This window comes from Cherax quadricarinatus, chromosome 15 (genome assembly GCF_038502225.1).
Source record: "Cherax quadricarinatus isolate ZL_2023a chromosome 15, ASM3850222v1, whole genome shotgun sequence".
NCBI classification, from domain to species: Eukaryota; Metazoa; Arthropoda; class Malacostraca; order Decapoda; family Parastacidae; genus Cherax; species Cherax quadricarinatus.
The window spans coordinates 6,247,258-6,274,306 of NC_091306.1; positions in this window are offsets into that span (position 1 = coordinate 6,247,258).

Here is a 27,049-nt window from a genome sequence, read left to right on the forward strand (position 1 = left end):
ATCCCCTCCCCCCACAGACGTTGAATAATCCCTACGGGTTTAGCGCTCCCACTTGATAATAACTGATGGGTGCATATTGGACAGCAGGCATCTTAAGGAAATATGTCCTGTTTTACCCATACCGGGGATCGAACCACGGACTTTGATGTGTGAGTCGAGTCTGCTACCAACCAAGCTACGGAACACCGCAATAACTCTTCGTAATTACTTATCTGTAGCTACCTGGAGAGAGTTCCGGGGTTCAACGCCCCCGCGGCCCGGTCTGTGACCAGGCCTCCTGGTGGATCAGAGCTAAGTTTGTGGTGTCCTATCTTCATTAAAATATTCCTCACATAATTCATTCTTTTTTATTTTAGTGGTTAATAAGTACACTTCTTTCTTTCTTTCAACACACCGGCCGTATCCCACCGAGGCGGGGTGGCCCAAAAGGAAAAACGGAAGTTTCTCCTTTTACATTTAGTAATATATACAGGAGAAGAGGTTACTAGCCCCTTGCTCCCGGCATTTTAGTCGCCTCTTACAACACGCATGGCTTACGGAGGAAGAATTCTGTTCCACTTCCCCATGGAGATAAGAGGAAATAAACAAGAATAAGAACTAGAAAGAAAATAGAAGAAAACCCAGAGGGGTGTGTATATATGTGCTTGTACATGTATGTGTAGTGTGACCTAAGTGTAAGTAGAAGTAGCAAGACGTACCTGAAATCTTGCATGTTCATGAGACAGAAAAAAGGACACCAGCAATCCTACCATCATGTAAAACAATTATGTACAGGCTTTCGTGTTACACTCACTTGGCAGGACGGTAGTACCTCCCTGGGCGGTTGCTGTCTACCAACCTACTACCTAGGTAAGTACACTTATCATAACTATTAACAATTCCATTTTTTTCTTAATTTATACCTGGAATATACCTGGAGAGAGTTCCGGGGGTCAACGCCCCTGCGGCACGGTCTGTGACCAGGCCTCCTGGTGGATCAGAACCTGATCAACCAGGCTGTTGCTGCTGGCTGCACGCAAACCAACGTACGAGCCACAGCCCGGCTGGTCAGGAACCGACTTTAGGTGCTTGTCCAGTGCCAGCTTGAAGACTGCCAGGGGTCTGTTGGTAATCCCCCTTATGTATGCTGGGAGGCAGTTGAGCAGTCTCGGGCCCCTGACACTTATTGTATGGTCTCTTAACGTGCTAGTGACACCCCTGCTTTTCATTGGGGGAATGTTGCATCGTCTGCCAAGTCTTTTGCTTTCGTAGTGAGTGATTTTCGTGTGCAAGTTTGGTACTAGTCCCTCTAGGATTTTCCAGGTGTATATAATCATGTATCTCTCCCGCCTGCATTCCAGGGAATACAGTTTTAGGAACCTCAAGCGCTCCCAGTAATTGAGGTGTTTTATCTCCGTTATGCGCACCGTGAAGGTTCTCTGTACATTTTCTAGGTCAGCAATTTCACCTGCCTTGAAAGGTGCTGTTAGTGTGCAGCAATATTCCAGCCTAGATAGAACAAGTGACCTGAAGAGTGTCATCATGGGCTTGGCCTCCCTAGTTTTGAAGCTTCTCATTATCCATCCTGTCATTTTTCTAGCAGATGCGATTGATACAATGTTATGGTCCTTGAAGGTGAGATCCTCCGACATGATCACTCCCAGGTCTTTGACGTTGGTGTTTCGCTCTATTTTGTGGCCAGAATTTGTTTTGTACTCTGATGAAGATTTAATTTCCTCGTGTTTACCGTATCTGAGTAATTGAAATGTCTCATCGCTGAACTTCATATTGTTTTCTGCAGCCCACTGAAAGATTCGGTTGATGTCCGCCTGGAGCCTTGCAGTGTCTGCAATGGAAGACACTGTCATGCAGATTCGGGTGTCATCTGCAAAGGAAGACACGGTGCTGTGGCTGACATCCTTGTCTATGTCGGATATGAGGATGAGGAACAAGATGGGAGCGAGTACTGTGCCTTGTGGAACAGAGCTTTTCACCGTAGCTGCCTCGGACTTTACTCTGTTGACGAGTACTCTCTGTGTTCTGTTAGTGAGGAAATTTTACATCCATCGACCGACTTTTCCTGTTATTCCTTTAGCACGCATTTTGTGCGCTATTACGCCATGGTCACACTTGTCGAAGGCTTTTGCAAAGTCTGTATATATTACATCTGCATTCTTTTTATCTTCTAGTGCATTTAGGACCTTGTCGTAGTGATCCAATAGTTGAGACAGACAGGAGCGACCTGTTCTAAATCCATGTTGCCCTGGGTTGTGTAACTGATGGGTTTCTAGATGGGTGGTGATCTTGCTTCTTAGGACCCTTTCAAAGATTTTTATGATATGGGATGTTAGTACTATCGGTTTGTAGCTCTTTGCTGTTGCTTTACTGCCCCCTTTGTGGAGTGGGGCTATGTCTGTTGTTTTTAGTAACTGTGGGACGACCCCCGTGTCCATGCTCCCTCTCCATAGGATGGAAAAGGCTCGTGACAGGGGCTTCTTGCAGTTCTTGATGAACACGGAGTTCCATGAGTCTGGCCCTTGGGCAGAGTGCATGGGCATGTTATTTATCGCCTGTTCGAAGTCATTTGGCGTCAGGATAACATCGGATAGGCTTGTGTTAACCAAATTTTGTGGCTCTCTCATAAAAAATTCATTTTGATCTTCGACTCTCAGTCTGGTTAGGGGCTTGCTAAAAACTGAGTCATATTGGGACTTGAGTAGCTCACTCATTTCCTTGCTGTCATCTGAGTAGGACCCATCTTGTTTAAGTAGCGGCCCAATACTGGACGTTGTTCTCGACTTTGATTTGGCATAGGAGAAGAAATACTTTGGGTTTCTTTCGATTTCATTTATGGCTTTTAGTTCTTCCCGCGATTCCTGACTCCTATGAGATTTCTTTAGCTTAAGTTCGATGCTTGCTATTTCTCTGACCAGTGTCTCCCTACGCATTTCAGATATGTTGACCTCTTTTAGCTGCTCTGTTATTCTTTTCCGTCACCTGTAAAGGGAGCGCCTGTCTCTTTCTATTTTACATCTACTCCTCCTTTTTCTTAGAGGAATAAGCCTTGTGCATACATCGAGTGCCACCAAGTTAATCTGTTCTAGGCATAAGTTGGGGTCTGTGTTGCTTAGTATATCTTCCCAGCTTATATCGGTTAGGACTTGGTTTACTTGGTCCCACTTTATGTTTTTGTTATTGAAGTTGAATTTGGTGAATGCTCCCTCGTGACTAGTCTCATTATGTCGGTCTGGGGCTCCACGCATACATGTCTGAACCTCAATTATGTTGTGATCTGAGTATATTGTTTTTGATATGGTGACATTTCTTATCAGATCATCATTGTTAGTGAAGATGAGGTCTAGTGTATTGTCCAGTCTAGTAGGCTCTATTATTTGCTGGTTTAAATTGAATTTTGTGCAGAGATTTAAAAGAATTATATCATGGAAAATGGGAAACTGGACCTGCGCCTGCGCAGAAATAGAGTCGCCATTTTGGTTTGAATGAGCCAAGTAAACGTTAGTGTAATGGGAAGAATTTTTCGTGCTCTAGAGGTTAATATTGGGCTGACACCTCTCAAATAGGAGGCGAAATTAATGGATGTGCAGTCCTGCATAACTTGAGATATCAGGCGACTGGACGAGACAGCTCCATGAACCTCAGATAAGTCTGTTATGTTATAACTCTGGCCAGTTGTTATTTTCATGTATAGACAGTGAGGTTTTCCGAGTATGATACAACTTAATCTCCAGTCAAATTGGCGAGTGTTATGATTAAGATATATTCTCCTTCTGTTATATAAATGTGTGTATATACTATAATCCTTTTTTAATTTTAATATACAGTCCACAAATTTATATATTTACCAGCATTCCCGGTGATGTATATTTCATTTAATTAATAGGTCCAGAGCAACTTGTGGATATGACAGTGGTAGGTATCGAAGGGGGACATTTTTTGCGACCTAGGTGTCCCAAATTCCTACTTGTCTAACTGATAAATAATAATTATCTATGTTCATTTACTGTTATGTATATAATGATGCATTCAGATAAATGCAATTTTCCACATTTAATTTGCCCGTTGGTCCTTCTCGAACTGGAGGTAATTAGTAAAGTCATTAATTAGTTAATTACTTAATAATTATATGTGAAATGACAGAAGGAGGTGGATGTTAAGTTCACAAATTTACTTAATGTGTAGTGGATTATAATTATTGCAATATTAATTTGGATAAGTCAAGTGTGGCTAAAGATTATATTAATGTGTATAAGTGTATGTGTAATTGATAAGCCAAGTGTAGCTAATTATATTAATGTGTATATTAATTTTGCAAAGCCAAAGTGGCTAGGATTTATATTAATGTATTTGTATAATATTAATTTGATAAGATAATTCTGGCCAAGATTTATATCAGTGTATGTGTAATTGATAAGCCAAGTGTAACTAATATTAATGTGTATAATATTAATTTTGCTATTCCAAATTCTGGCAAGGATTTATTAATTTGTATAATATTAATTTTGATAAGCCAAGGCTGGCTAAAGGTTTGTATTAATGTACATTTAAAATTTATATAATTTTCTTACATGTAATTGCTAAGCTCAGGTAGCTAGGATTTATTCAAAGGTAAGTTGTACTATTTACCTTTATAAAGTGCATAATTTAGTACATAATCAGTGTTATTAAGTTGAATTTAATACATTACATCATGGCTGAAAATGAGGAAATTAATATAGAAGACAAACATATGGAATATAGAGTAAAGAAAGCATCACTACAAGCTAGAAAGGGTCATGTAACCAAGGCATATAATAAATGTTTGGAATAAATGAATCAAGAAACTGTGAATACTGATGATTTAAAATTGTATTTAGATGCTTTAGGTAATAGATATGATTCTTACAAATTATATTACAACAAATATGAAGGAGATTTGTTAGTAAATTGTGTAGATGAGATTGAAGTAGATCTTATAAATAATCAGTATTATGAATTAGAGGAAAAGATTCTTTCTTGTAAAAGTCAGGCCTTGAATAAATTAAAATGTGTAAACCAGGCAGTTAATCAGTCTGCTCCAACAAATAATATGTCTTTGCCAAAACTCTCAGAATTATGTTTACCTGTGTTTAATCCTGGAGAAAATTGGGAGGAATTTTGGTCAATTTTTAAAGCAGCTGTGCATGACAGGAGTGACCTAGCCTGTGTAACTAAATTATTTTACCTCAAAGGACAGGTAAGAGGAGGTGCTCACATACTGATACAAACCTTTTCCAATGTAGATGACTCTTACAAGGAAGCAGTTGACTTGTTGAAGGTCACTTATGGTAATATAGAACAAAGTAGGTTGGATCTAGTGAATATCATTGTTAATTTAAAATCTCCAGATCACACTTACGAAGGTTTACAGCAGTTTAGAGTTAAACTGGAGAGCACTCTCAAAACTTTAAGTAATAAATATAATCTGAAGGAATCAGACTGGTTATTGAGTGCCATAGTACAGAATAAATTAAACTATAAAACACTTGAATGGCTCTCGAACAAATATCACAAGGGTTATTTTGGACCAGAGGAAATAAGACTAGGTCTACAAGAATTAATTGTGCAGTTGCAGACCAGCCAACTAACTCATTTTAAAGATGCAACACATAATAAATCTGAGGTATCTGTCAAGTTTCACAAAGGGAAAAATTATCCCAATGGTAATAATCAAATTTCATTTCCTAAAAAGAGTTGCATAGATGCATATCAATTAGCAGGAATCAGAAATAATGATTCTCCACAAGGTAAGAAGAATAAGTACCCTCCTAAGAGCAGCCCAGTTAATAAGAAACCAGTCAAAGAAAAGAGAGATTGTCTCTTCTGCAAGGGTACTCATTTTTCTAAGAATTGCAGTGCATACAATTCATGGAATGATAAAGTTGAAAGATTGGAGGAACTTGACAGATGCATCAGGTGTTTGGGTAATCACAATGTAAAAGACTGTCATGCCAAATTAAACAACTGTTATCAATGTCACAAAGGAAGACACCATATAGTCATGTGTAAAGGTCTATATGATAATGTTGATAATAATGATAATGTTGACAATCCTGACACAACAGTGGCTAATGTAAAAATTGCTGCTAATGTTAATAATGATGGTTTTGCTGAAGTAGCCTTACCTGTGTTACAAGTAAAAATTGATGATAAAAGGCATAAATCAAAAAATGTAAATGCATTAATGGACCAGGGATCCCAGCATACTTTCATTAAACGTAAATGTCTTGATGGTATGAAAGTACAGATGGGAGATCCCACAACTTTAAAATTTTCTGGTTTTCTCTCGGATAAAAGGGCTCAATTGTATGACACTGTTTATGTAACTGTCAGGTTGGGCAATGAGAAAAAAAATGTTAATGCAGTAATTGTAGATAGACTTCCAGAGAAAATAACTACAGTAGGACTTAGTAAAGCTACAGAAAGACTCTCACATAATGTAAATTTAGCACCTTCTGGTGTAAGTGATGATTCTGTAGGCCCAATAAATATTTTGATAGGTAGTGACTATTATGCCTCCTTTGTAAAGGGTATGGTAAAGAAATGTGGTGTCACCCTTTTGAAGACTGCTGGAGGCCATGTAATGTATGGTAGGATTCCTCGTAATAATAATTCATGACTAGAGGAAACTACAAATACCATAACTGTGTGTCTTACTCATGAAATCGTACCCCAGTATAATTCTTCCATAGAGGATGGTGTTGAGCCAGTGCATAAATTGTGGGAATTAGACAGCATTGGAATAAATGTAAATAAAGAAAGTCCAGACGATTCTTTTACTCAGGAGCAATACCTGAGAGATGTAAAATTTGAATCTGGACAATACTGGGTACGACTTCCGTGGAGACTGAACCATCCAGAATTGCCCACTAATTACAGAATGGCATATGGACAGTTAAAGGCTCAGCTTCGCGAACTAAGACACCAGAATTGTTAACTGCCTAAAATGATATAATTGCTGAGCAGTTAATTAATAAATTTATAGAAGAGGTACCTCCTGAACAAGCCAAAATTTATGGTCACTATTTGCCACATCACGGAGTGAAGAAGGATTCTAAGACCACTCCTCTGAGAATTGTGTTTAATCGTAGTGCCAGGAGTAACAAAAATGTACCTAGTTTAAATGACTGTTTGATGACAGGTCCGTCGTTGACGGAAAATTTAGGAGATATCTTATTAAATTTCAGAGTGAAGCATTATGCCTTTACGGCTGACATAAGCCAAGCTTTCCTAAGAGTGGGTTTACAAGAGGCTGACCGGGATTGTACCCACTTCTTATGGCCTGAGAATCCTATTGACCCACTTAGCCCTCTGAAAACCTTTCGCTTTAGGAGCGTATTATTTGGTGCTACATCCAGTCCGTTCCTACTTCAAGCGACGATAAATGCACACCTTAAACGTATGGAAAGTCCATTGAGTAAAGTAATGAGCAAACAATTTAATGTGGACAATTTCCTGGGTGTGACGTCAACTGAAGAGGAACTGTTAATGACTTATGGAGAGGCTAATAAAATAATGCAAAGTGCAAATATGCCTCTGAGGGAATGGAATAGTAATTCGTCCAAATTAAAGGACAAAATAAGTAAAGATTACCCTGGAGATGAAGTGCCAAAATGTAGTAATGTATTGGGTTTAACTTGGGATACTGAGAGAGATTTGTTAATGTTAAAACCTAATAATTACAGTATGCCCAATAAATTAACTAAGAGAGTCTTGCGTGCTGAAGTTTCCAAATGTTCCAGATGTTGCAGACGATGCAACATCCCCCCAATGAAAAGCAGGGGTGTCACTAGCACGTTAAGAGACCATACAATAAGTGTCAGGGGCCCGAGACTGTTCAACTGCCTCCCAGCATACATAAGGGGGATTACCAACAGACCCCCGGCAGTCTTCAAGCTGGCACTGGACAAGCACCTAAAGTCGGTTCCTGACCAGCCGGGCTGTGGCTCGTACGTTGGTTTGTGTGCAGCCAGCAGCAACAGTCTGGTTGATCAGGCTCTGATCCACCAGGAGGCCTGGTCACAGACCTGGCCGCAGGGGCGTTGACCCCCGGAACTCTCTCCAGGTAAACTCCAGGTCACCTCTTACTATAAGAGGAAAATTATTAATTCAGGAAGCATGGAAACTTAAATGTGCTTGGGATGAAATTCTACCTGAGGAATTTATTAACAGGTGGGATGAATTAATTGGTGATTATGAGAAAATTCCAATGTTGGAGTTCCCACGCCAGGTGGCCAATCCAAATGGGAAAAATGTACTCCACATTTTTTGTGATGCTACAAAATTGGCATATGGAACAGTTGCTTACCTTCAATGTAATAGTGTTATTTCTCTTGTTATGTCTAAGGCTAAAGTGTCTCCAATTAAATCACGTACCTTACCTCAGTTGGAATTAACAGTCATTTATGTAGGTGTCAAATTAGCTAATTATATAAGAAATAAGCTGCAGGAGATAAATATTAACGACACTGTAATTTGGTCTGATAATGAGGTATCCTTACAATGGATTCGTAATGGAAACAGTAAAATTGTGTACGTACAAAACAGAGTCGCTGAAATTAATCAGATGCAAGAGAAGTATAATAGTTTGGGTCAGCATATGTTAACATTTAATCATATACCTGGTGAGGAGAATCCAGCTGATTTCTTGTCTCGAGGTTTACCTTATGCTAAATTTGTAAATGCTGTATCATGGTTTAAAGGACCTAGCTGGTTGGTAAATAAAGCTAATTGGCCTGTACAAAAGACGTATATTGCTCCTGTTGAAATTACTGTGACCACCGCTCCAATAGTTTGTCCTCCCTTAGCCATTGATATAAATAAGTATTCTTCTTTACCCAAACTAATCAGTGTAACTAAATTGGTGTTTAAATTTCTAAATAAGTTGAATATTTCATTTAAGTTTTCACATCCTCTTGAATATTGGATAAAGAGGGTACAGGAGGAAATCTATGGAAATGAGATTAAACTGATGATGGAAAGAAAGATTGTGAAACGTTCCATAATAGAGAAATTGGGGCTGTATTTAGAGAACAATGTAATTAGGTGCAGAGGTAGGTTACAAAATGCTGAATTGGGTGATTATGCTAAACACCCTATCTTACTGCCCAAAACTCATCATCTAACAAATTTAATTGTGCTAAATGCCCATAAAAATGTAATGCATGGTGGGGTACAAGATACCTTAAATTGTATTAGGGAAACTTTCTGGATTCCACAAGGACGGCAAAGTGTAAAAAGGGTGATTAAATCTTGTGTAATATGTCGCCGTGTGGATGCCAGATCCTATATGTACCCAGGTCCTCCACCATTGCCAAATCAGCAATTTGAGTCGTTTTGCAACGACCTCCACCTGGCCGCAGTGTGGAAAATACTGTTTATATTGTCCAGAAATACAGTAGTTATATGTATATAGATGGCCATACTGTATTTAAAAGAATTATATTATGGAAAATGGGAAACTGGACCTGCGTCTGCGCAGAAGTAGAGTCACCATTTTGGTTTGAATGAGCCAAGTAAATGTTAGTGTAATGGGAAGAATTTTTCGTGCTCTAGAGGTTAAAATTGGGCTGACACCTCTCAAATAGGAGGCGAAATTGATGGATAAGATAAGATAAGATAAGATAAGATTTCGTTCGGATTTTTAACCCCGGAGGGTTAGCCACCCAGGATAACCCAAGAAAGTCAGTGCGTCATCGAGGACTGTCTAACTTATTTCCATTGGGGTCCTTAATCTTGTCCCCCAGGATGCGACCCACACCAGTCGACTAACACCCAGGTACCTATTTGCTGCTAGGTGAACAGGACAACAGGTGTAAGGAAACGTGTCGAAATGTTTCCACCCGCCGGGAATCGAACCCGGGCCCTCCGTGTGTGAAGCGGGAGCTTTAGCCACCAGGCCACCGGGCATAACTTGAGATATCAGGCGACTGGACAAGACAGCTCCAGGAACCTCAGATAAGTCTGTTATGTTATAACTCTGGCCAGTTGTTATTTTCATGTATAGACAGTGAGGTTTTCTGAGTATGATACAACTTAATCTCCAGTCAAATTGGCGAGTGTTATGATTAAGATATATTCTCCTTCTGTTATATAAATGTGTGTATATACTATAATCCTTTTATAATTTTAATATACAGTCCACAAATTTATATATTTACCAGCATTCCTGGTGATATTTCATTTAATTAATAGGTCCAGAGCAACTTGCGGATATGACAGTGGTAGGTATCGAAGGGGGACATTTTTTGCGACCTAGGTGTCCCAAATTCCTACTTGTCTAACTGATAAATAATAATTATCTATGTTCATTTACTGTTATGTATATAATGATACATTCAGATAAATTCAATTTTCCACAAGTATTATCAAAGTTTGCGTAATAACTTGGTTGCTGTCAAAAAGTCAAAGAGATAAGTATAGGTCAGCTATAGATTTCATTAAGTCTAAGGGAGGGATCCCAATCATATGTAGCATCTTGCCTAGAAGGGGAGTAGGAAATGAATGGTTGTCTAGGGCAATTGGTGTAAATTGCTGGCTAGACTGATACTGCAAGGAACTTGCAATCCCATTCATTGACAACTGGAACAACTTTTATGGCAAACATGATATGTATGCAAGGGATGGGGTACATCTCTCTGGGGCTGGGGTGGTAGCACTTGCCGACTCGATTGAGAAGGCCATTGGTGAAATGCCTATGATTTTAAACTGATAGAAGATAGAGGTATGGGTGTGTGTGGGAAACAAGCAGGTTGCAGCACTAGGGTTCGAAACAGTAAATATATAAGGCATTCAGCATGAAGTTATAAATAAAAACAATAGATCAAGTCAGCAAACAAAGGGGGACAGCAGAGGGCAGCAAGGGACTAGCTCCCTTAAGGTTTACTATACTAATAGCAGGAGTGTAAGAAATAAGATAGATGAGCTAAGATTAATTGCAAGTGCAGGAAACATAGATATTATTGCTATAACAGAGACCTGGCTCAATCTGAAAGATAGAGAGATGCCCTCTGAATGTCACATACAAGACTATAAATTATTCCCCACTGACAGGGTCAACAGGAAAGGTGGTGGAGTAGCGATGTATGTCAGAGACAATTTAAATTGTTGTGTTAGACAAGATATAAAATTAGAAGCTTCAGCCACTGAATCTGTTTGGTTACAGCTTCTCGAGGGCCGAGAAAAACTAATTTTGGGTGTGATTTACAGGGCCCCAAATCTTGATAGGGAGTGCAGTAAACTTCTATGGGACGAAATTCGTAAGGCATCTACAAACGAAAATGTTGTGCTAATGGGAGATTTCAACTATAGACAGATTGACTGGAGCAATTTGACAGGAAATTTAGAGTCAGGTGACTTTCTTGATACGATCCAGGATTGTTTTTTAAAACAGTTTGTGACAGAGCCAACTAGGGGAAATAACCTCCTTGACTTGGTTCTTGCCAGTAGGGAAACACTAATTAATACTCTTGAGGTTAATGATGAGCTTGGGGAAAGTGATCACAAATCACTCAGTTTTAATATATCATGGAATTCCCCTAATAAGGGCAATCAAGTCTCTGTCCCTGACTTCCGCTTGGCTGATTTCAAAGGACTGAAAAATTACTTAGGTGGGCTGAACTGGAATGACCTGACTAAGGGTCAGGTAGGTGGTGATGGATGCCGATATGACGCTTTCCAGGGCATAGTTCTAGCTTCTCAGTCAAATTATGTTCCAAATAGGGAAATCAGATCAAACAAAAATGATCCTAAATGGATGAACAATAGATTAAAATATCTAATTGGTCAAAAGAGAGGCATATATAGGCAAATCAAACGAGGAGAGGGGCAATTAAGAAATCGATATATTCAGTTAAAGAGAGAAATAAAAAAAAGGAATTAGAAAAGCAAAAAGAGATTATGAGGTTAAAGTTGCAAGAGATTCGAAGACTAACCCAAAAGGATTCTTTCAGGTATACAGAAGTAAGATCAGGGACAAGATAGGCCCACTCAAAAGTTCCTCGGGTCAGCTCACTGACAGTGATAAGGAAATGTGTAGAAGTTTTAACACATACTTCCTCTCAGTTTTTACACAGGAGGATACCAGCGATATTCCAGAAATGATAAATTATGTGGAACAGGACGATAATAAACTGTGCACGATTAGGGTCACAAGTGACATGGTCCTCAGGCAAATAGATAAATTAAAACCTAACAAATCCCCAGGCCCTGATGAACTGTATGCAAGGGTTCTAAAGGAATGTAAAGAGGAGCTTAGCAAACCTTTGGCTAATCTTTTCAACATATCACTACAAACTGGCATGGTGCCAGATAAGTGGAAAATGGCAAATGTGATACCTATTTTCAAAGCAGGTGACAGGTCCTTAACTTCAAACTATAGACCAATAAGCCTAACCTCCATAGTGGGAAAATTTATGGAATCAATAATTGCCGAGGCAGTTCGTAGCCACCTTGAAAAGCATAAATTAATCAACGAATCTCAGCATGGTTTTACAAAGGGGCGTTCCTGCCTTACGAATTTGTTAACTTTTTTCACTAAGGTATTTGAGGAGGTAGATCATGGTAATGAATATGATATTGTGTACATGGACTTCAGTAAGGCTTTTGACAGGGTCCCACATCAGAGACTATTGAGGAAAATTAAGGCACATGGAATAGGAGGAGAAATTTTTTCCTGGATAGAGGCATGGTTGACAAATAGGCAGCAGAGAGTTTGCATAAATGGGGAGAAATCAGAGTGGAGAAGCGTCACGAGTGGTGTTCCACAGGGGTCAGTGTTGGGCCCCCTGCTGTTCACAATATACATAAACGACATAGATGAGGGCATAAAGAGCGACATCAGCAAGTTTGCCGATGACACCAAAATAGGCCGTCGAATTCATTCTGACGAGGACATTAGAGCACTCCAGGAAGATTTGAGTAGACTGATGCAGTGGTCGGAGAGGTGGCAGATGCAGTTGAATATAGACAAATGCAAAGTTCTAAATGTTGGACAGGACAATAACCATGCCACATATAAACTAAATAATGTAGATCTTAATATTACGGATTGCGAAAAAGATTTAGGAGTTCTGGTTAGCAGTAATCTGAAACCAAGACAACAGTGCATAAGTGTTCGCAATAAAGCTAATAGAATCCTTGGCTTTATATCAAGAAGCATAAATAATGGGAGTCCTCAGGTTGTTCTTCAACTCTATACATCCTTGGTTAGGCCTCATTTAGATTATGCTGCACAGTTTTGGTCACCGTATTACAGAATGGATATAAATGCTCTGGAAAATGTACAAAGGAGGATGACAAAGCTGATCCCATGTATCAGAAACCTTCCCTATGAGGATAGACTAAGGCCCCTGAATCTTCACTCTCTAGAAAGACGTAGAATTAGGGGGGATATGATTGAGGTGTATAAATGGAAGACAGGAATAAATAAAGGGGGTGTAAATAGTGTGCTGAAAATATCTAGCCTAGATAGGACTCGCAGCAATGGTTTTAAGTTAGAAAAATTCAGATTCAGGAAGAATATAGGAAAGTACTGGTTTGGTAATAGAGTTGTGGATGAGTGGAACAAACTCCCAAGTACAGTTATAGAGGCCAGAACGTTGTGTAGCTTTAAAAATAGGTTGGATAAATACATAAGTGGGTGTGGGTGGGTGTGAGTTGGACCTGATTAGCTTGTGCTACCAGGACGGTTGCCGTGTTCCTCCCTTAAGTCAAGGTGACCTGACCTGACTAGGTTGGGTGCATTGGCTTAAGCCGGTAGGAGACTTGGACCTGCCTCGCATGGGCCAGTAGGCCTTCTGCAGTGTTCCTTCGTTCTTATGTTCTTATGTTCTTAAGTCTGAGTCAAAGGTGGGGCCATCAGCAAGGAGGGATGATAAAGTAAGGGTATTAGAGCGGTGCCTTGTATTGCGTCTGTGCGTTCTGTTGTAACTATCAAGAAGTTTAAGTGAAGGGTTTATATTCGAGTTTAATGTTCTGTATATGTAGTAGGCACAATAATATGAATGCATGTCTCGTATATTTAGCAAGTTCAGGCTTTTGAAAAGTGGTGGGGAGTGTTGTCTAGCACAGGAGCTGGTAATCATCCACACAGCAGGTTTCTGTTGGGTTATTAGAGGTTTAAGGTGGTTGGCTGTGGTTGATCCCCCAGGCACAAATACAATAGGTGAGGTAAGGATATATTGAAGAGTGGTATAGGGTAAGGAGTGTCGTTTGTGGTTCATGGTATTTTATCTTGTAAAGGATGCCTACTGATTTGGAAATTTTCTTGGATATATGTTGGATGTGGTAACGAAATTTAAGATTACAGTCAAGGAGAAGACCTGGAAATTTACCCTCAGTGTGTCTTGAAATAGGGGAACCATTTATTAATATATTAAGTTGGATAATTAAGGCAGTTTCCAAACAGCATGAAATATGTTTTGTCTATGTTGAGAGTTTGTTGGTCATCATCCAAGTATATATTTTTAGCGGCTCGTTGTTTACAGTGTTTCTAAGTATAGCTGGGTTTGAATGGGAGTAAACATAAGTAGTGTCATCTGCGAATAGAACTGGTTTAAGGAGTTGGGATGCGTTGGGGAGATCACTGATGTAGATGAGAAAGAGGAATGGAATGGAGGAGTCCTGAAGATGGGAAGTACAGTGCCTGCACTCTGAAGGAAGGGTGTTAATGTTGCAGTTGTATAACTGTAGTGTAAGTGAACCTCTGGTAAAACTGATGGAGTGAATGATGGTGAAAGTTTTTCTTTTTCGGGCCACCCTACCTTGGTGGGAAACAGCCGATCTGTTAGTAAAAAAATATACCGTATTTCGCGGCTTATTAGATGCATTTTTTCCATAAAATGTCTCCAAAAACCACCCTGTGTCCTGTAAGTTTGGGGTGTGGGGGTGTGGGCTGAACTGTAGCTCTCTCAGCTACGACTGATGCTGAGCCATTGAAACTAAAACAAGTCTTATAAGGCGCGAAATACGAGTGTGTTTTTTTATGTATGTATGTATGTATGTATGTATGTATGTATGTATGTATGTATATATATATATATATATATATATATATATATATATATATATATATATATATATATATATATATATATATATATATATATATATATATATATATATATGTCGTGCCGAATAGGCAGAACTTGCGATCTTGGCTTAAATAGCAACGTTCATCTTGCCATATAGGACAAGTGAAAATTTGTGTATGCAATAATTTCGCCAAAATCATTCTGAACCTAACGAAAAAAAATATATTTCACTGTGTTTGTTTAGTATTAAATTATTGTAAACAAATCTAAAATATATTTAGTTGGGTTAGGCTAAAATAAATTGTTCTTGTTATAATAAGGTTAGGTAAGTTTTCTAAGATTCTTTTGGAGTAAAATTAAATTTTTTTACATTAACATTAATGAAAAATATATATCTTTAAACGTATAAGAGAAAATTTTAGAAAGGACTTAATTTTAAATGAGTTCTTGATAAATAACCAGTTTTACATATTCGGCACGACATATATATAATATATATATATATATATATATATATATATATATATATATATATATATATATATATATATATATATATATATATAATAATAATAATATATAATAAATAGTGAGGCTCAGGTTAGGGTGTGTAGGAGAGGGAGACTACTTCCCAGTAAAAGTAGGCCTTAGACAGGGATGTGTAATGTCACCATGGTTGTTTAATATATTTATAGATGGGGTTGTAAAAGAAGTAAATGCTAGGGTGTTCAGGAGAGTGGTGGGATTAAATTATGTTCCTCATCCTCATATCTGACATAGACAAGGATGTCAGCCACAGCACCGTGTCTTCCTTTGCAGATGACACCCGAATCTGCATGACAGTGTCTTCCATTGCAGACACTGCAAGGCTCCAGGCGGACATCAACCAAATCTTTCAGTGGGCTGCAGAAAACAATATGAAGTTTAACGATGAGAAATTTCAATTACTCAGATATGGTTAACACGAGGAAATTAAATCTTCATCAGAGTACAAAACAAATTCTGGCCACAAAATAGAGCGAAACACCAACGTCAAAGACCTGGGAGTGATCATGTCAGAGGATCTCACCTCCAGGGCCATAGCATTGTATCAATCGCATCTGCTAGAAAAATGACAGGATGGATAATGAGAACCTTCAAAACTAGGGAGGCCAAGCCCATGATGACACTCTTCAGGTCACTTGTTCTATCTAGGCTGGAATATTGCTGCACACTAACAGCACCTTTCAAGGCAGGTGAAATTGCTGACCTAGAAAATGTACAGAGAACCTTCACGGTGCGCATAACGGAGATAAAACACCTCAATTACTGGGAGCGCTTGAGGTTCCTAAAACTGTATTCCCTGGAACGCAGGCGGGAGAGATACATGATTATATACACCTGGAAAATCCTAGAGGGACTAGTACCGAACTTGCACACGAAAATCACTCACTACGAAAGCAAAAGACTTGGCAGACGATGCAACATCCCCCCAATGAAAAGCAGGGGTGTCACTAGCACGTTCAGAGACCATACAATAAGTGTCAGGGGCCCGAGATTGTTCAACTGCCTCCCAGCATACATAGGGGGGATTACCAACAGACCCCTGGCAGTCTTCAAGCTGGCACTGGACAAGCACCTAAAGTCGGTACCTGACCAGCCGGGCTGTGGCTCGTACGTTGGTTTGCGTGCAGCCAGCAGTAACAGCCTGGTTGATCAGGCTCTGATCCACCAGGAGGCCTGGTTACAGACCGGGCCGCAGGGGCGTTGACCCCTGGAACTCTCTCCAGGTAAACTCCAGGTAAATTAAATACAAAATGGGAAGTGACACAGTTACTTTTTGCTGATGATACTGTGCTTATGGGAGATTCTAAAGAAAAATTGCAAAGGTTAGTGGACGAGTTTGGGAGTGTGTGTAAAGGTAGAAAGTTGAAAGTGAACATAGAAAAAGAGTAAGGTGATGAGGGTATCAAATGATTTAGATAAAGAAAAATTGGATATCAAATTGAGGAGGAGTATGGAAGAAGTGAATGTTTTCAGATATTTGGGAATTGACGTGTCAGCGGATGGATTTATGAAGGGTGAGGTTAATCACAGAACTGATGAAAAAAAGTGGGTGGTGCATTGAGGTATGTTTACCTGGAGTTTACCTGTTGAGTGTTCCGGGGGTCAACGCCCCCGCGGCCCGGTCTGTGACCAGGCCTCCTGGTGGATCAGAGCCTGATAAACCAGGCTGTTACTGCTGGCTGCACGCAAACCAATGTACGAGCCACAGCCTGGCTGGTCAGGAACCGACTTTAGGTGCTTGTCCAGTGCCAGCTTGAAGACTGCCAGGGGTCTGTTGGTAATCCCCCTTATGTATGCTGGGAGGCAGTTGAACAGTCTCGGGCCCCTGACACTTATTGTATGGTCTCTTAACGTGCTAGTGACAACCCTGCTTTTCATTGGGGGGATGCTGCATCGTCTGCCAAGTCTTTTGCTTTCGTAGTGAGTGATTTTCGTGTGCAAGTTCGGTACTAGTCCCTCTAGGATTTTCCAGGTGTATACAATCATGTATTTCTCCCACCTGCGTTCCAGGGAATACAGATTCAGGAACCTCAAGCGCTCCCAGTAATTTTTTGCAGACAAAAAATGTTATCTATGGAGGCAAAGAAGGGAATGTATGAAAGTATAGTAGTACCAGTTTAGTTAGTTTAATATCTTCATTATGCACCACATACCCATCCTGTGGGCGGTAGTCAAAAGATTACAAAGGTACATAATGGGTCCAGGGACTGGACCCCAAAGTTATGATAGCTGAACTAGTTACAAAGGTAATGAACTCCAGGTAGATCTGGTCACAATCATGACAAGTTACAAAGGTAATGAATCAAGCCTCACTCCTATACATGGTTACAGTCATGAACAAATTATAGAGTAATGAGCCACTGATACGTCCACACCTGGTCACAATTGCAATGAGTTATAAATACAAATATTAAGTGGGTCATACACCCACACGAGCGCGCACTCACACACACGAGGGCGCACGCACAGACACATGCACATGAGCGAACTAATACACACACATGGTAATGCATTATTTACAGCTAGCAAAGTCAGGGTATTTCTCCAGAATGGTCTGTAATATACCACTGTGGATAAAATACTTTGCCATTTCTTGAACATTTCTGAGTGAGTTGTCTCAATTTATTAATTTTATCACACTCCAGTACATAATGACGCAGGGTGTGACAATAGTCCATCTGGCAAAGTTTACATTTCATTTGGTCTATATCTGGTGGTGGGGATTTAACCTGCCAAAGATACTTGTAACCCAGCCGGAGCCGGGCGGTAGTGACATCTAAGAGTCTGCTTATTTTTTTGGATGCGCCATAGACATGTGGCTCCTCCTGCATGATGAAATGATGATAGATGAACTGACTTGTGTCAATCTCCCTAAGTCTAAGTCAATAAAGTTCAATTGAAGTTCTTTTCTTATTCTCAAACTGCTACCTGACAAGCCAAGATTGTAATCTACTCCCTCTTTGAAAGCCTACAGCTTAGCCAATTTATCAGTTTTTTCATGCATCTGAAGACCAATGTGAGATGGAATCCACAGAATGTGCACTGACTCCACTGTCCACAATCCTACCATACCTATGTCTGGCTTCTGACACAAGTATGCCACAATTTATACTTAATGAGTTGAGCGCATTTATGGATGACAGAGAATCAGTTACAATTAAAGTGTCAACCTTAGATACATGGACGCATTTGAGTGCAAGGAGTATGGCAAACAGTTCTGTTTGAAGGGTAGAGGCCCAGTTATTGATGCGTGCTCCTATTTCTTTATGAGAGCCATCACTGACAACAGCAGCACTACCAGCTGCACCAGTGGACTGGTGAACAGAACCATCAACGTAAATAATTTGTGAAAGTGCGTTGTGTGTGACTAAGTTATCAATACAGCTCAAGGCATCATGTTTGGCTTCAAGACGAAGCTTTGGTTGCGATTTAAGAATATTATTATTATAATCAAAAAGAAGCGCTAAGCCACAAGGACTATACAGCGCTGCAGGGCAGGAAGGAAGCGAGGGCATCAGGTGGCAAAAGGGAGATGGATGAGTAATAGGTTACGGATAACAGCGGGGTAGTGGATGGTGAAAGGGTAAAGGGCAGCAAGAGACTGAACTAGAAAGGGCTGAGGGGAGTGCGAAAAGTATCATCAGAGTTTGTGGAGTAAATCAGTCGTTGTCAAGAAGTCAATGAGAGAGTCAGGATTAAAGGAGGGTCCATCAGCAAGAAGGGAAGGTAAAGAGAGAGTAGTAGAACGAAGACGACGTTGGAGGTAAATTCTGCGTGCTCGTTGATAGAGAGGGCAGTCTAACAGAATGTGGCTAATCGATACTGGAACTTGACACTGCTCACAGAGAGGAACAGGGTGCCTCTCCATGAGATACCCATGAGTAAGACGAGTGTGGCCAATGCGAAGGCGGGAGAGAGTGGTCTCCCAACCTCGGCACTGATGACAAGAAGACGGCCAGTAACCTATGCTCGGTTTAATAGAATGAAGTTTGTTACCGAGCAGAGTTGACCAACGTTGTTGCCAACGGGTGCGAAGGTGGGTAGCTATTGCAGCAAAATAGTCCAGAAATGGAACACCTCGATAGGAAATTGGTAGGTCATGTACTGCTGACCGCGCAGCAGTGTCTGCCTGTTCATTGCCCTGTACGTCGACATGACCAGGGACCCAACAAAAAACAATATCTTTATGTTTGGTAGAGATACGGCGTAGCCAAAGTTGGATACGGAGAACTAGGGGATGAGATGTATCAAATTTTCGTATAGCCTGTAGAGCACTAAGGGAGTCTGAGACTACTACAAATGATGACACAGGCATAGATGCGATACGAATAAGTGCTGCAAGAATGGCATACAGTTCAGCAGTAAAAATGCTAGCTGAAGATAGTAAATGCCCCCGTACGACGCTGTCCGGAAACACTACTGCGAATCCGACACCGTCTGAAGACTTAGAGCCATCTGTGTACACAGCGGTGGCATGAGAATGGGAGTGGAAGTGATCAAGAAAAAGAGAGCGGGAAGCCACCGTAGGCAGTTGAGCTTTCGAGCAAGGGAGTGAGAAAGAACAGACCCGAACAGCTGGAACTTCCCAGGGGGGTAGGGAAAAGTGAGATGCTACATGAACATATAAAGGTGGTAACTGAAGGGAAGACAAGAGTGAATGTAGGCGAAGAGAAAAGGGACGGAGCAAACAGGGGCGGCGAACGAATAAAGAATGTCTACTAATATTGGTGACCATTCTATAAATGGAAGGATTGTGTAGATCGTGAGAGCGTACATAGTAACGAAGGCAATGGGCATCACGGCGATCAGACAAGGATGGAACATTTGCTTCTGTATAGAGGCTCTCAACAGGGGAAGAGCGAAAAGCACCAAGGCACAAACGTAAGCCTTGGTGATGGATAGAGTTAAGGCTAGAGAGAGTAGCAGGAGAGGCCGCGGAATAAATCTGGTCACCATAATCGAGTTTCGATAAAACGAGGGCTGAATGTAGGCGAAGCAGAGTTCGACGATCAGCTCCCCAGGAAAGATGAGCAAGGGTTTTAAGAAGGTTTAGCCGGCTGTGACAAGTTGCCTTCAGAGAGGTAATGTGAGGTTTCCAGGTTAACCGACGGTCAAAGAGAAGGCCTAGAAACCTGACTATCACGTTCGGGGATACGGGAGCCATAGAGATACAAAGGATGATCGGAGATAACAGAGCGTCTAGTGAAAGTAATTTGGCGAGTTTTGGTACTTGAAAATTTAAACCCGTGTGTGGTGGCCCAAGTGGAAACACGGTCGACCGCATGCTGGAGAGAAACTGCAATAAGGTGACAGTCAGCGCCTGCACAAGCAATAGCGAAGTCATCAACATAGAGTGATGACCAAATATTGGGTGGAAGAACAGAGGCCAAATCATTTATAGCAAGGAGAAAAAGTGTTGTGCTTAGAACACATCCCTGAGGGACACCTTCAGCTTGGACGAAGTCCGGGGAAAGAACATTATTGACTCGAACACGGAAATGTCTGTCAGTTAAAAAGTTCTTAAGGAAGGATGGTAGATTGCCTCGGAGGCCTAAGGAATGGGCCTGGGCCAAAATATTATACCTCCAAGTTGTGTCATATGCCTTCTCAAGGTCAAAAAATATGGCAATAACCGAGTGATTATTCGCAAAGGCGATTTAAGAATAATTTTGGGGAAAATGTTGGAATGGTAGTTTGGAATAGGGTAATATCCCATGGAGCAGGGAAGTGTCTGTTGCCTAACTTGACAGATCATGTAGCTGGTTCATGCGGAGGTCGGTTCCAGTTTTTTCGATCCATCTGGAAGGATGTTCACCAGTGCTGAGGAAAGTTTGGAGGGCTTCTGTGCAGGGGTTTGAATGGGCTAACCTAAGCATATTGACCCCAATAAAGATACTACTTTCAGTAACACGATCTCTAATGCTCGACTACTAATATAAGAAAATGATGCATCTTGCTTCTATTAGTAGTACCAACACTCTTACATGGGTGAAGCTTGGGTTGTAAATGCTGCAGCGAGGAGGCGGTTGGAGGCAGTAGAGATGTCCTGTCTAAGAGCAATGTGTGGTGTAAATATTACGCAGAAAATTCGGAGTGTGGAGTTAATAAAAGTATTAAGAGGGCTGAAGAGGGTTTGAGGTGGTTTGGTCATTTAAGAGAATGGATCAAAGTAGAATGACATGGAGAGCGTATAAATCTGTAGAAGGCGGGGTAGGGGTCGTCCTCGAAAACGTTGGATTATTATTATTATTATAATCAAGGGGAAGCGCTAAACTCGGAGGATTATACAGCGCCTGGGGAGGGATGTGGAAGGCATTCAGGCTTAATTCAGGGAACTGGAGCACAGATCCAATTTCCTAAATCAAGAGCCCCTCACCAACATCAAGGAACCTTCCTTGAGGGGGAGAAGAAAAAAAAAAAAAAAAAAAACGTTGGAGGGAGGGGGAAAAGGAGGTTCTGTGGGCGACGGGCTTGGACTTCCAGCAGGCGTGCATGAGCATGATAGATAGGAGTGAATGGACACGAATGGTATTTGACGAGCTGAGTGTGAGCAGGGTAATATTTAGTGAAGGGACTCGGGGAAACCGGTTATTTTATATAGCCGGACATGACTCCTGGAAATGGGAAGTACAATGCTTGCACTTAAAGGAGGGGGTTTGGGATATTGGCAGTGTGGATGGATATGTTGTGTATTTATACGTATAAACTTCTGAACTGTTGTATTCTGAGCACCTCTGCAAAAACAGTGATTATGTATAGAAGAGGGTAAGGTTCCTAGGGATTGGCAGAGCACGTGCATAGTTCCTTTGTTTAAAGGCAAGGGGGGAGTGCAAAAAATGATAGGGTAATAAGTCTGTTGAATATACCTGGTAAAGTGTATGGTAGAGTTATTGAAAAAATTAAGAGTAAGACAGGATAGCAGATGAACAAGGCAGCTTTAGGAAAGGTAGGGGGTGTGTAGACAAAGTGTTTACAGTGAAACCTGCAAACAATATTAAGAAAAGTGATTGCGAGGGTCTTGGCAAGAGGTGTGGAGTTAAAAAGATAAAGAATCAAAGTGGGAGTTGTCAGTTGCTCTTTGCTGATGACACTGCTTTTGGGAGATTCCGAAGAGAAGTTGCAGAGGTTGGTAGACGAATTTAGCAGTTTTTTTTTTTTTTTTCCCCAACAAGTCGGCCGTCTCCCACCGAGGCAGGGTGACCCAAAAAAGAAAGAAAATCCCCAAAAAGAAAATACTTTCATCATCATTCAACACTTTCACCACACTCGCACATTATCACTGTTTTTGCAGAGGTGCTCAGAATACAAGTCTAGAAGCATACACATATAAAGATACACAACATATCCCTCCAAACTGCCAATATCCCAAACCCCTCTTTTAAAGTGCAGGCATTGTACTTCCCATTTCCAGGACTCAAGTCCGACTATATGAAAATAACCGGTTTCCCTGAATCCCCTCACCAAATACTACCCTGCTCACACTCCAACAGATCGCCAGGTCCCAATTATTATAATCAAGGGGGAAGCGCTAAACCCGGAGGATTATACAGCGCCTGGGGGGGGGGGGATGTGGAAGGCATTCAGGCTTAATTCGGGGAACTGGAGCACAGATCCAATTCCCTAAATCAAGAGCCCCTCACCAACATCAAGGAACCTTCCTTGAGGGGCCAGGTCCCAAGCACCACCCACTCCTATCCAACACGCTCACGCACGCCTGCTGGAAGTCCAAGCCCCTCTCTCCAACCCTTTCGAGGACGACCCCCACCCCACCCTCCTTCCCCTATAGATTTATATGCTTTCCATGTCATTCTACTTTGATCCACTCTCTCCAAACGAAATATAGGAAAGAGTAAGGTGATGAGGATAAAAAGATTAGGTGACGAAAGATTGGATATCAGATTAGAGGGAGTATGAAAGGTGAATGTATTCAGATACTTAGGAGTGGACCTGTCAGATGGGTCTATGAAGGACGAGGCGAATCAGAACCGAGGGGAAAAGGGAGTGGTGCACTTAGGACTCGGGGGGGGGGGGTGGAATGGGGGTTGAGAGATACCGTGGAAGCAGAGGGGAATGTATAATATAGTTATACCAACACTTATATACACAACTCTTATGGGTGTGAAGCATGGGTGATGACTTGCAACGAGAAGGCTGGAGGCAGTGGAAATGTCATGTCTCGGGGCAAAGTGGCGAGTGAATATTCTGCAGAGAATTCGTAATTTGGAAATTAGGTGTGGCATTACCAAAACTTATCCAGAGGGCTGAAGGGTTGTTGAGGTGGTTTGGACAGGCAGAGAATGGAACAAAACAGACTTTCAGTGTATCTGTAGTGGAGAGAAGGTGGGGTAGGGGTCATCCTAGAAGGGTGGAGGGAAGGGGAGGGTTAAGGATGTTTTGTGGCCAGAGCTTGGACTTTCAGCAAACATTCGTAAGCATATTTAATGGGAATTGAGACTAATTGTTTTTAATACTCCGACATGCTGTGGGAGTGTGGTCAAAGCAACATGGAGGCCACTCAAGTCCTGGAGATGGTTAGTAGAATGGATTTAGTATATATAATGGAGCAGTGAACACTTGCACAGCACCTGTAGGAGAGGGTTGGAAGGTGTTCAGGATCAGTTCAGGGATTTGAGATGCAATTACCTAGAGCAAGAGCCCCTCACCAGCATCAAGGAACCTCCCTTGAGGTTAGGGCAATAGGAACAAATTTTGGGTGCTGTGCAATAACTGAAAAATGCATCTCCTAATCAGCATTTAAACATTAGTACAAATGAGTCTGAGGAATCATAAGTTAGCTTGTGGCAACAATTTACTTTTAAAATCATCTTAAGTGCTAAACCCATAAGGGTCATACAGCACTGCTATCACAAGACAAATTAGGCATATTAATAAATATGGTTGACAACTAGGCTTCCCTTACAGCCTATATTCTGCTTAGAATGTTAATCTCTTGAGCTTTCCCTTCATACCTACATATAGAGGCCAACTGAAGATATTAAAAAAAAATGTACAGTAGACATTTTATTTAAATTTTTTACATTAAAAACTCTGGAAGATTAGAAGATGGGATGAAACCAGATTGATAAACGTAAAGCTCAGGACTGCCTCTTACCTGGAAAATTAAATAGAACCAATTAGATACAAAAAACAATAATTCAGTATAGCACATTAAGAAGTGATCAGATGGTTGTAGATTTCTTCAAAACCATTACAGAACAGGTCTGTGAATAATAATCATTCATCATACAAGGATGCATTCTAAGCTAAAGTAATCTTAAAGTTAAAATGGGTTTAGCATATCTTAAAGTATAATTGCATTTAATTTTCTACAGTTGCTACAAACAAATATAAATAACTAGGGGGGGGGGGGACATACAGTACCTAAGGCATGAGAGGCTATTGGGTCCAATCGAGGGAAGAACATTCCTTTATCAGCTCCTTGTCTAGGGCCTTCCTTAATGTTTGATAGGAGCTTTAACATTGTAAAGCTTGGTACTGCTTGCCTGGAAATTTGAAGATATATCAGATATAAAAGCAACACTTAGATACAACACATGAAAAAATGATCAGATGGCCGTTCGGATTCTTCAAAAGTATTACAGAACAGGTCTGTGAACAATCATCATTTAGGATTATTTTTAAGTGTTGTAAAATTAAGATGGTTTAATACTAAATGTATCAATAGTTATTAGATCACTCCCTTTCCTAGGACAACCCCATACCCCTACCCCTCTTAATTTGCTCCCTACCCAAATGTCAAGGTACCTCAGTAACCCTCCAGCACTCTGGATAACATTTCTTAGCAACACTTCACCTTGTCCTAATCTCCAAACTGAACTCGAATACTTAAACCACACTATTACGTTCTCCACTGTCTGCAGCCTCATCATTGCTGCAACACTTAAAATCCACGTTTTCACCCACGGAAGTTAATACCACTACAGTAACTTTCCTCCACAGCTGCTTACATGGATATTATATGGCTTGCCTTATATAACATCTGTCTGATGACTACACATTCACTTCTTCCATACCACCTGCTTCCAACTGATATCCAATACCTAAATTCTTTTCTTGATCACTTTGCTCTTGCCCAAGTTAACTAACTGAACAGCTAGCTGAATACTAGCTATACTCTTATTTGCTATAAGCAAATGGCAGATAGGCCCAATTCCTTGGACAGAGCATCCCCCCTAATATCAAATCACTTTCATAGTTTGAAGAAAGCTTACCACAGCAGAAATGTTAATCTGAAGATTTTTCAAAGCCTGAAAGATTATCAAGCAGGGGGTTGCTAAATCCTTATATCACATTCTGGGAGGTTAAGAGGTAATCAAGGTTGAACCAACCATTGGGTTGTCCAATGGGATTCCATGCTCTACCCTTCTTCCCTGAAAGAAGAACAAAAATTTAGGGCCACCTCATTTTCTATAATAGCTTGCATTACAGTATATCAATCCAATGAATGCCTCGTTCATGTCCACACCAATTGGCACAGGTAGCTGTTGTACCTTAGGACTCGTCAATCATTTTTAAGTGCACTTACTTTCTAACCACTTTCAGAAAAAGGTTCTTACCAAATTAGAAGTGTGGATTTGAAGCTTCAGCAACCCTAAAAGATGTTGCTCAGGGCACTAAACCCTCACATCACACTTTGGTGTAGGAGGCAATCAGGGTTGAATGACCAGATTCCATGCAGATTTCCCTTCCTGAAAGGGAAAACAAATTAGGAAGACTACACATTTCCCACAATAGCTTATATTACAGCACATTAATCAGGCAAATGCCTCGTTCATGTCCACACCAATTGGCACAGGTAGCTGTTGTACCTTAAGACTCGTCATCAATCATCATTTTTAAGCGCACTTACTTTCTAACCACTTTCAGAAAAAGGTTCTTACCAAACTAGAAGTGTGGATCTGAAGCTTCAGCAACCCTAAAAGATGTTGCTCAGGGCACTAAACCCTCACATCACACTTTGGTGTAGGAGGCAATCAGGGTTGAATGACCAGATTCCATGCAGATTTCCCTTCCTGAAAGGGAAAACAAATTAGGAAGACTACACATTTCCCACAATAGCTTATATTACAGCACATTAATCAGGCAAATGCCTCGTTCATGTCCACACCAATTGGCACAGGTAGCTGTTGTACCTTAGGACTCGTCATCAATCATCATTTTTAAGAGCACTTACTTTCTAACCACTTTCAGAAAAAGGTTCTTACCAAACTAGAAGTGTGGATTTGAAGTGAGGGCACTAAACCCTCACATCACACTTTGGTGTAAGAGGCAATCAGGGTTGAATGACCAGATTCCATGCTCCAACTTCACCCTCCCTGAAAGGGAAAACAATTTAGGAAGACTACACATTTCCCACAATAGCTTATATTACAGCACATTAATCAGGCAAATGCCTCGTTCATGTCCACACCAATTGGCACAGGTAGCTGTTGTAC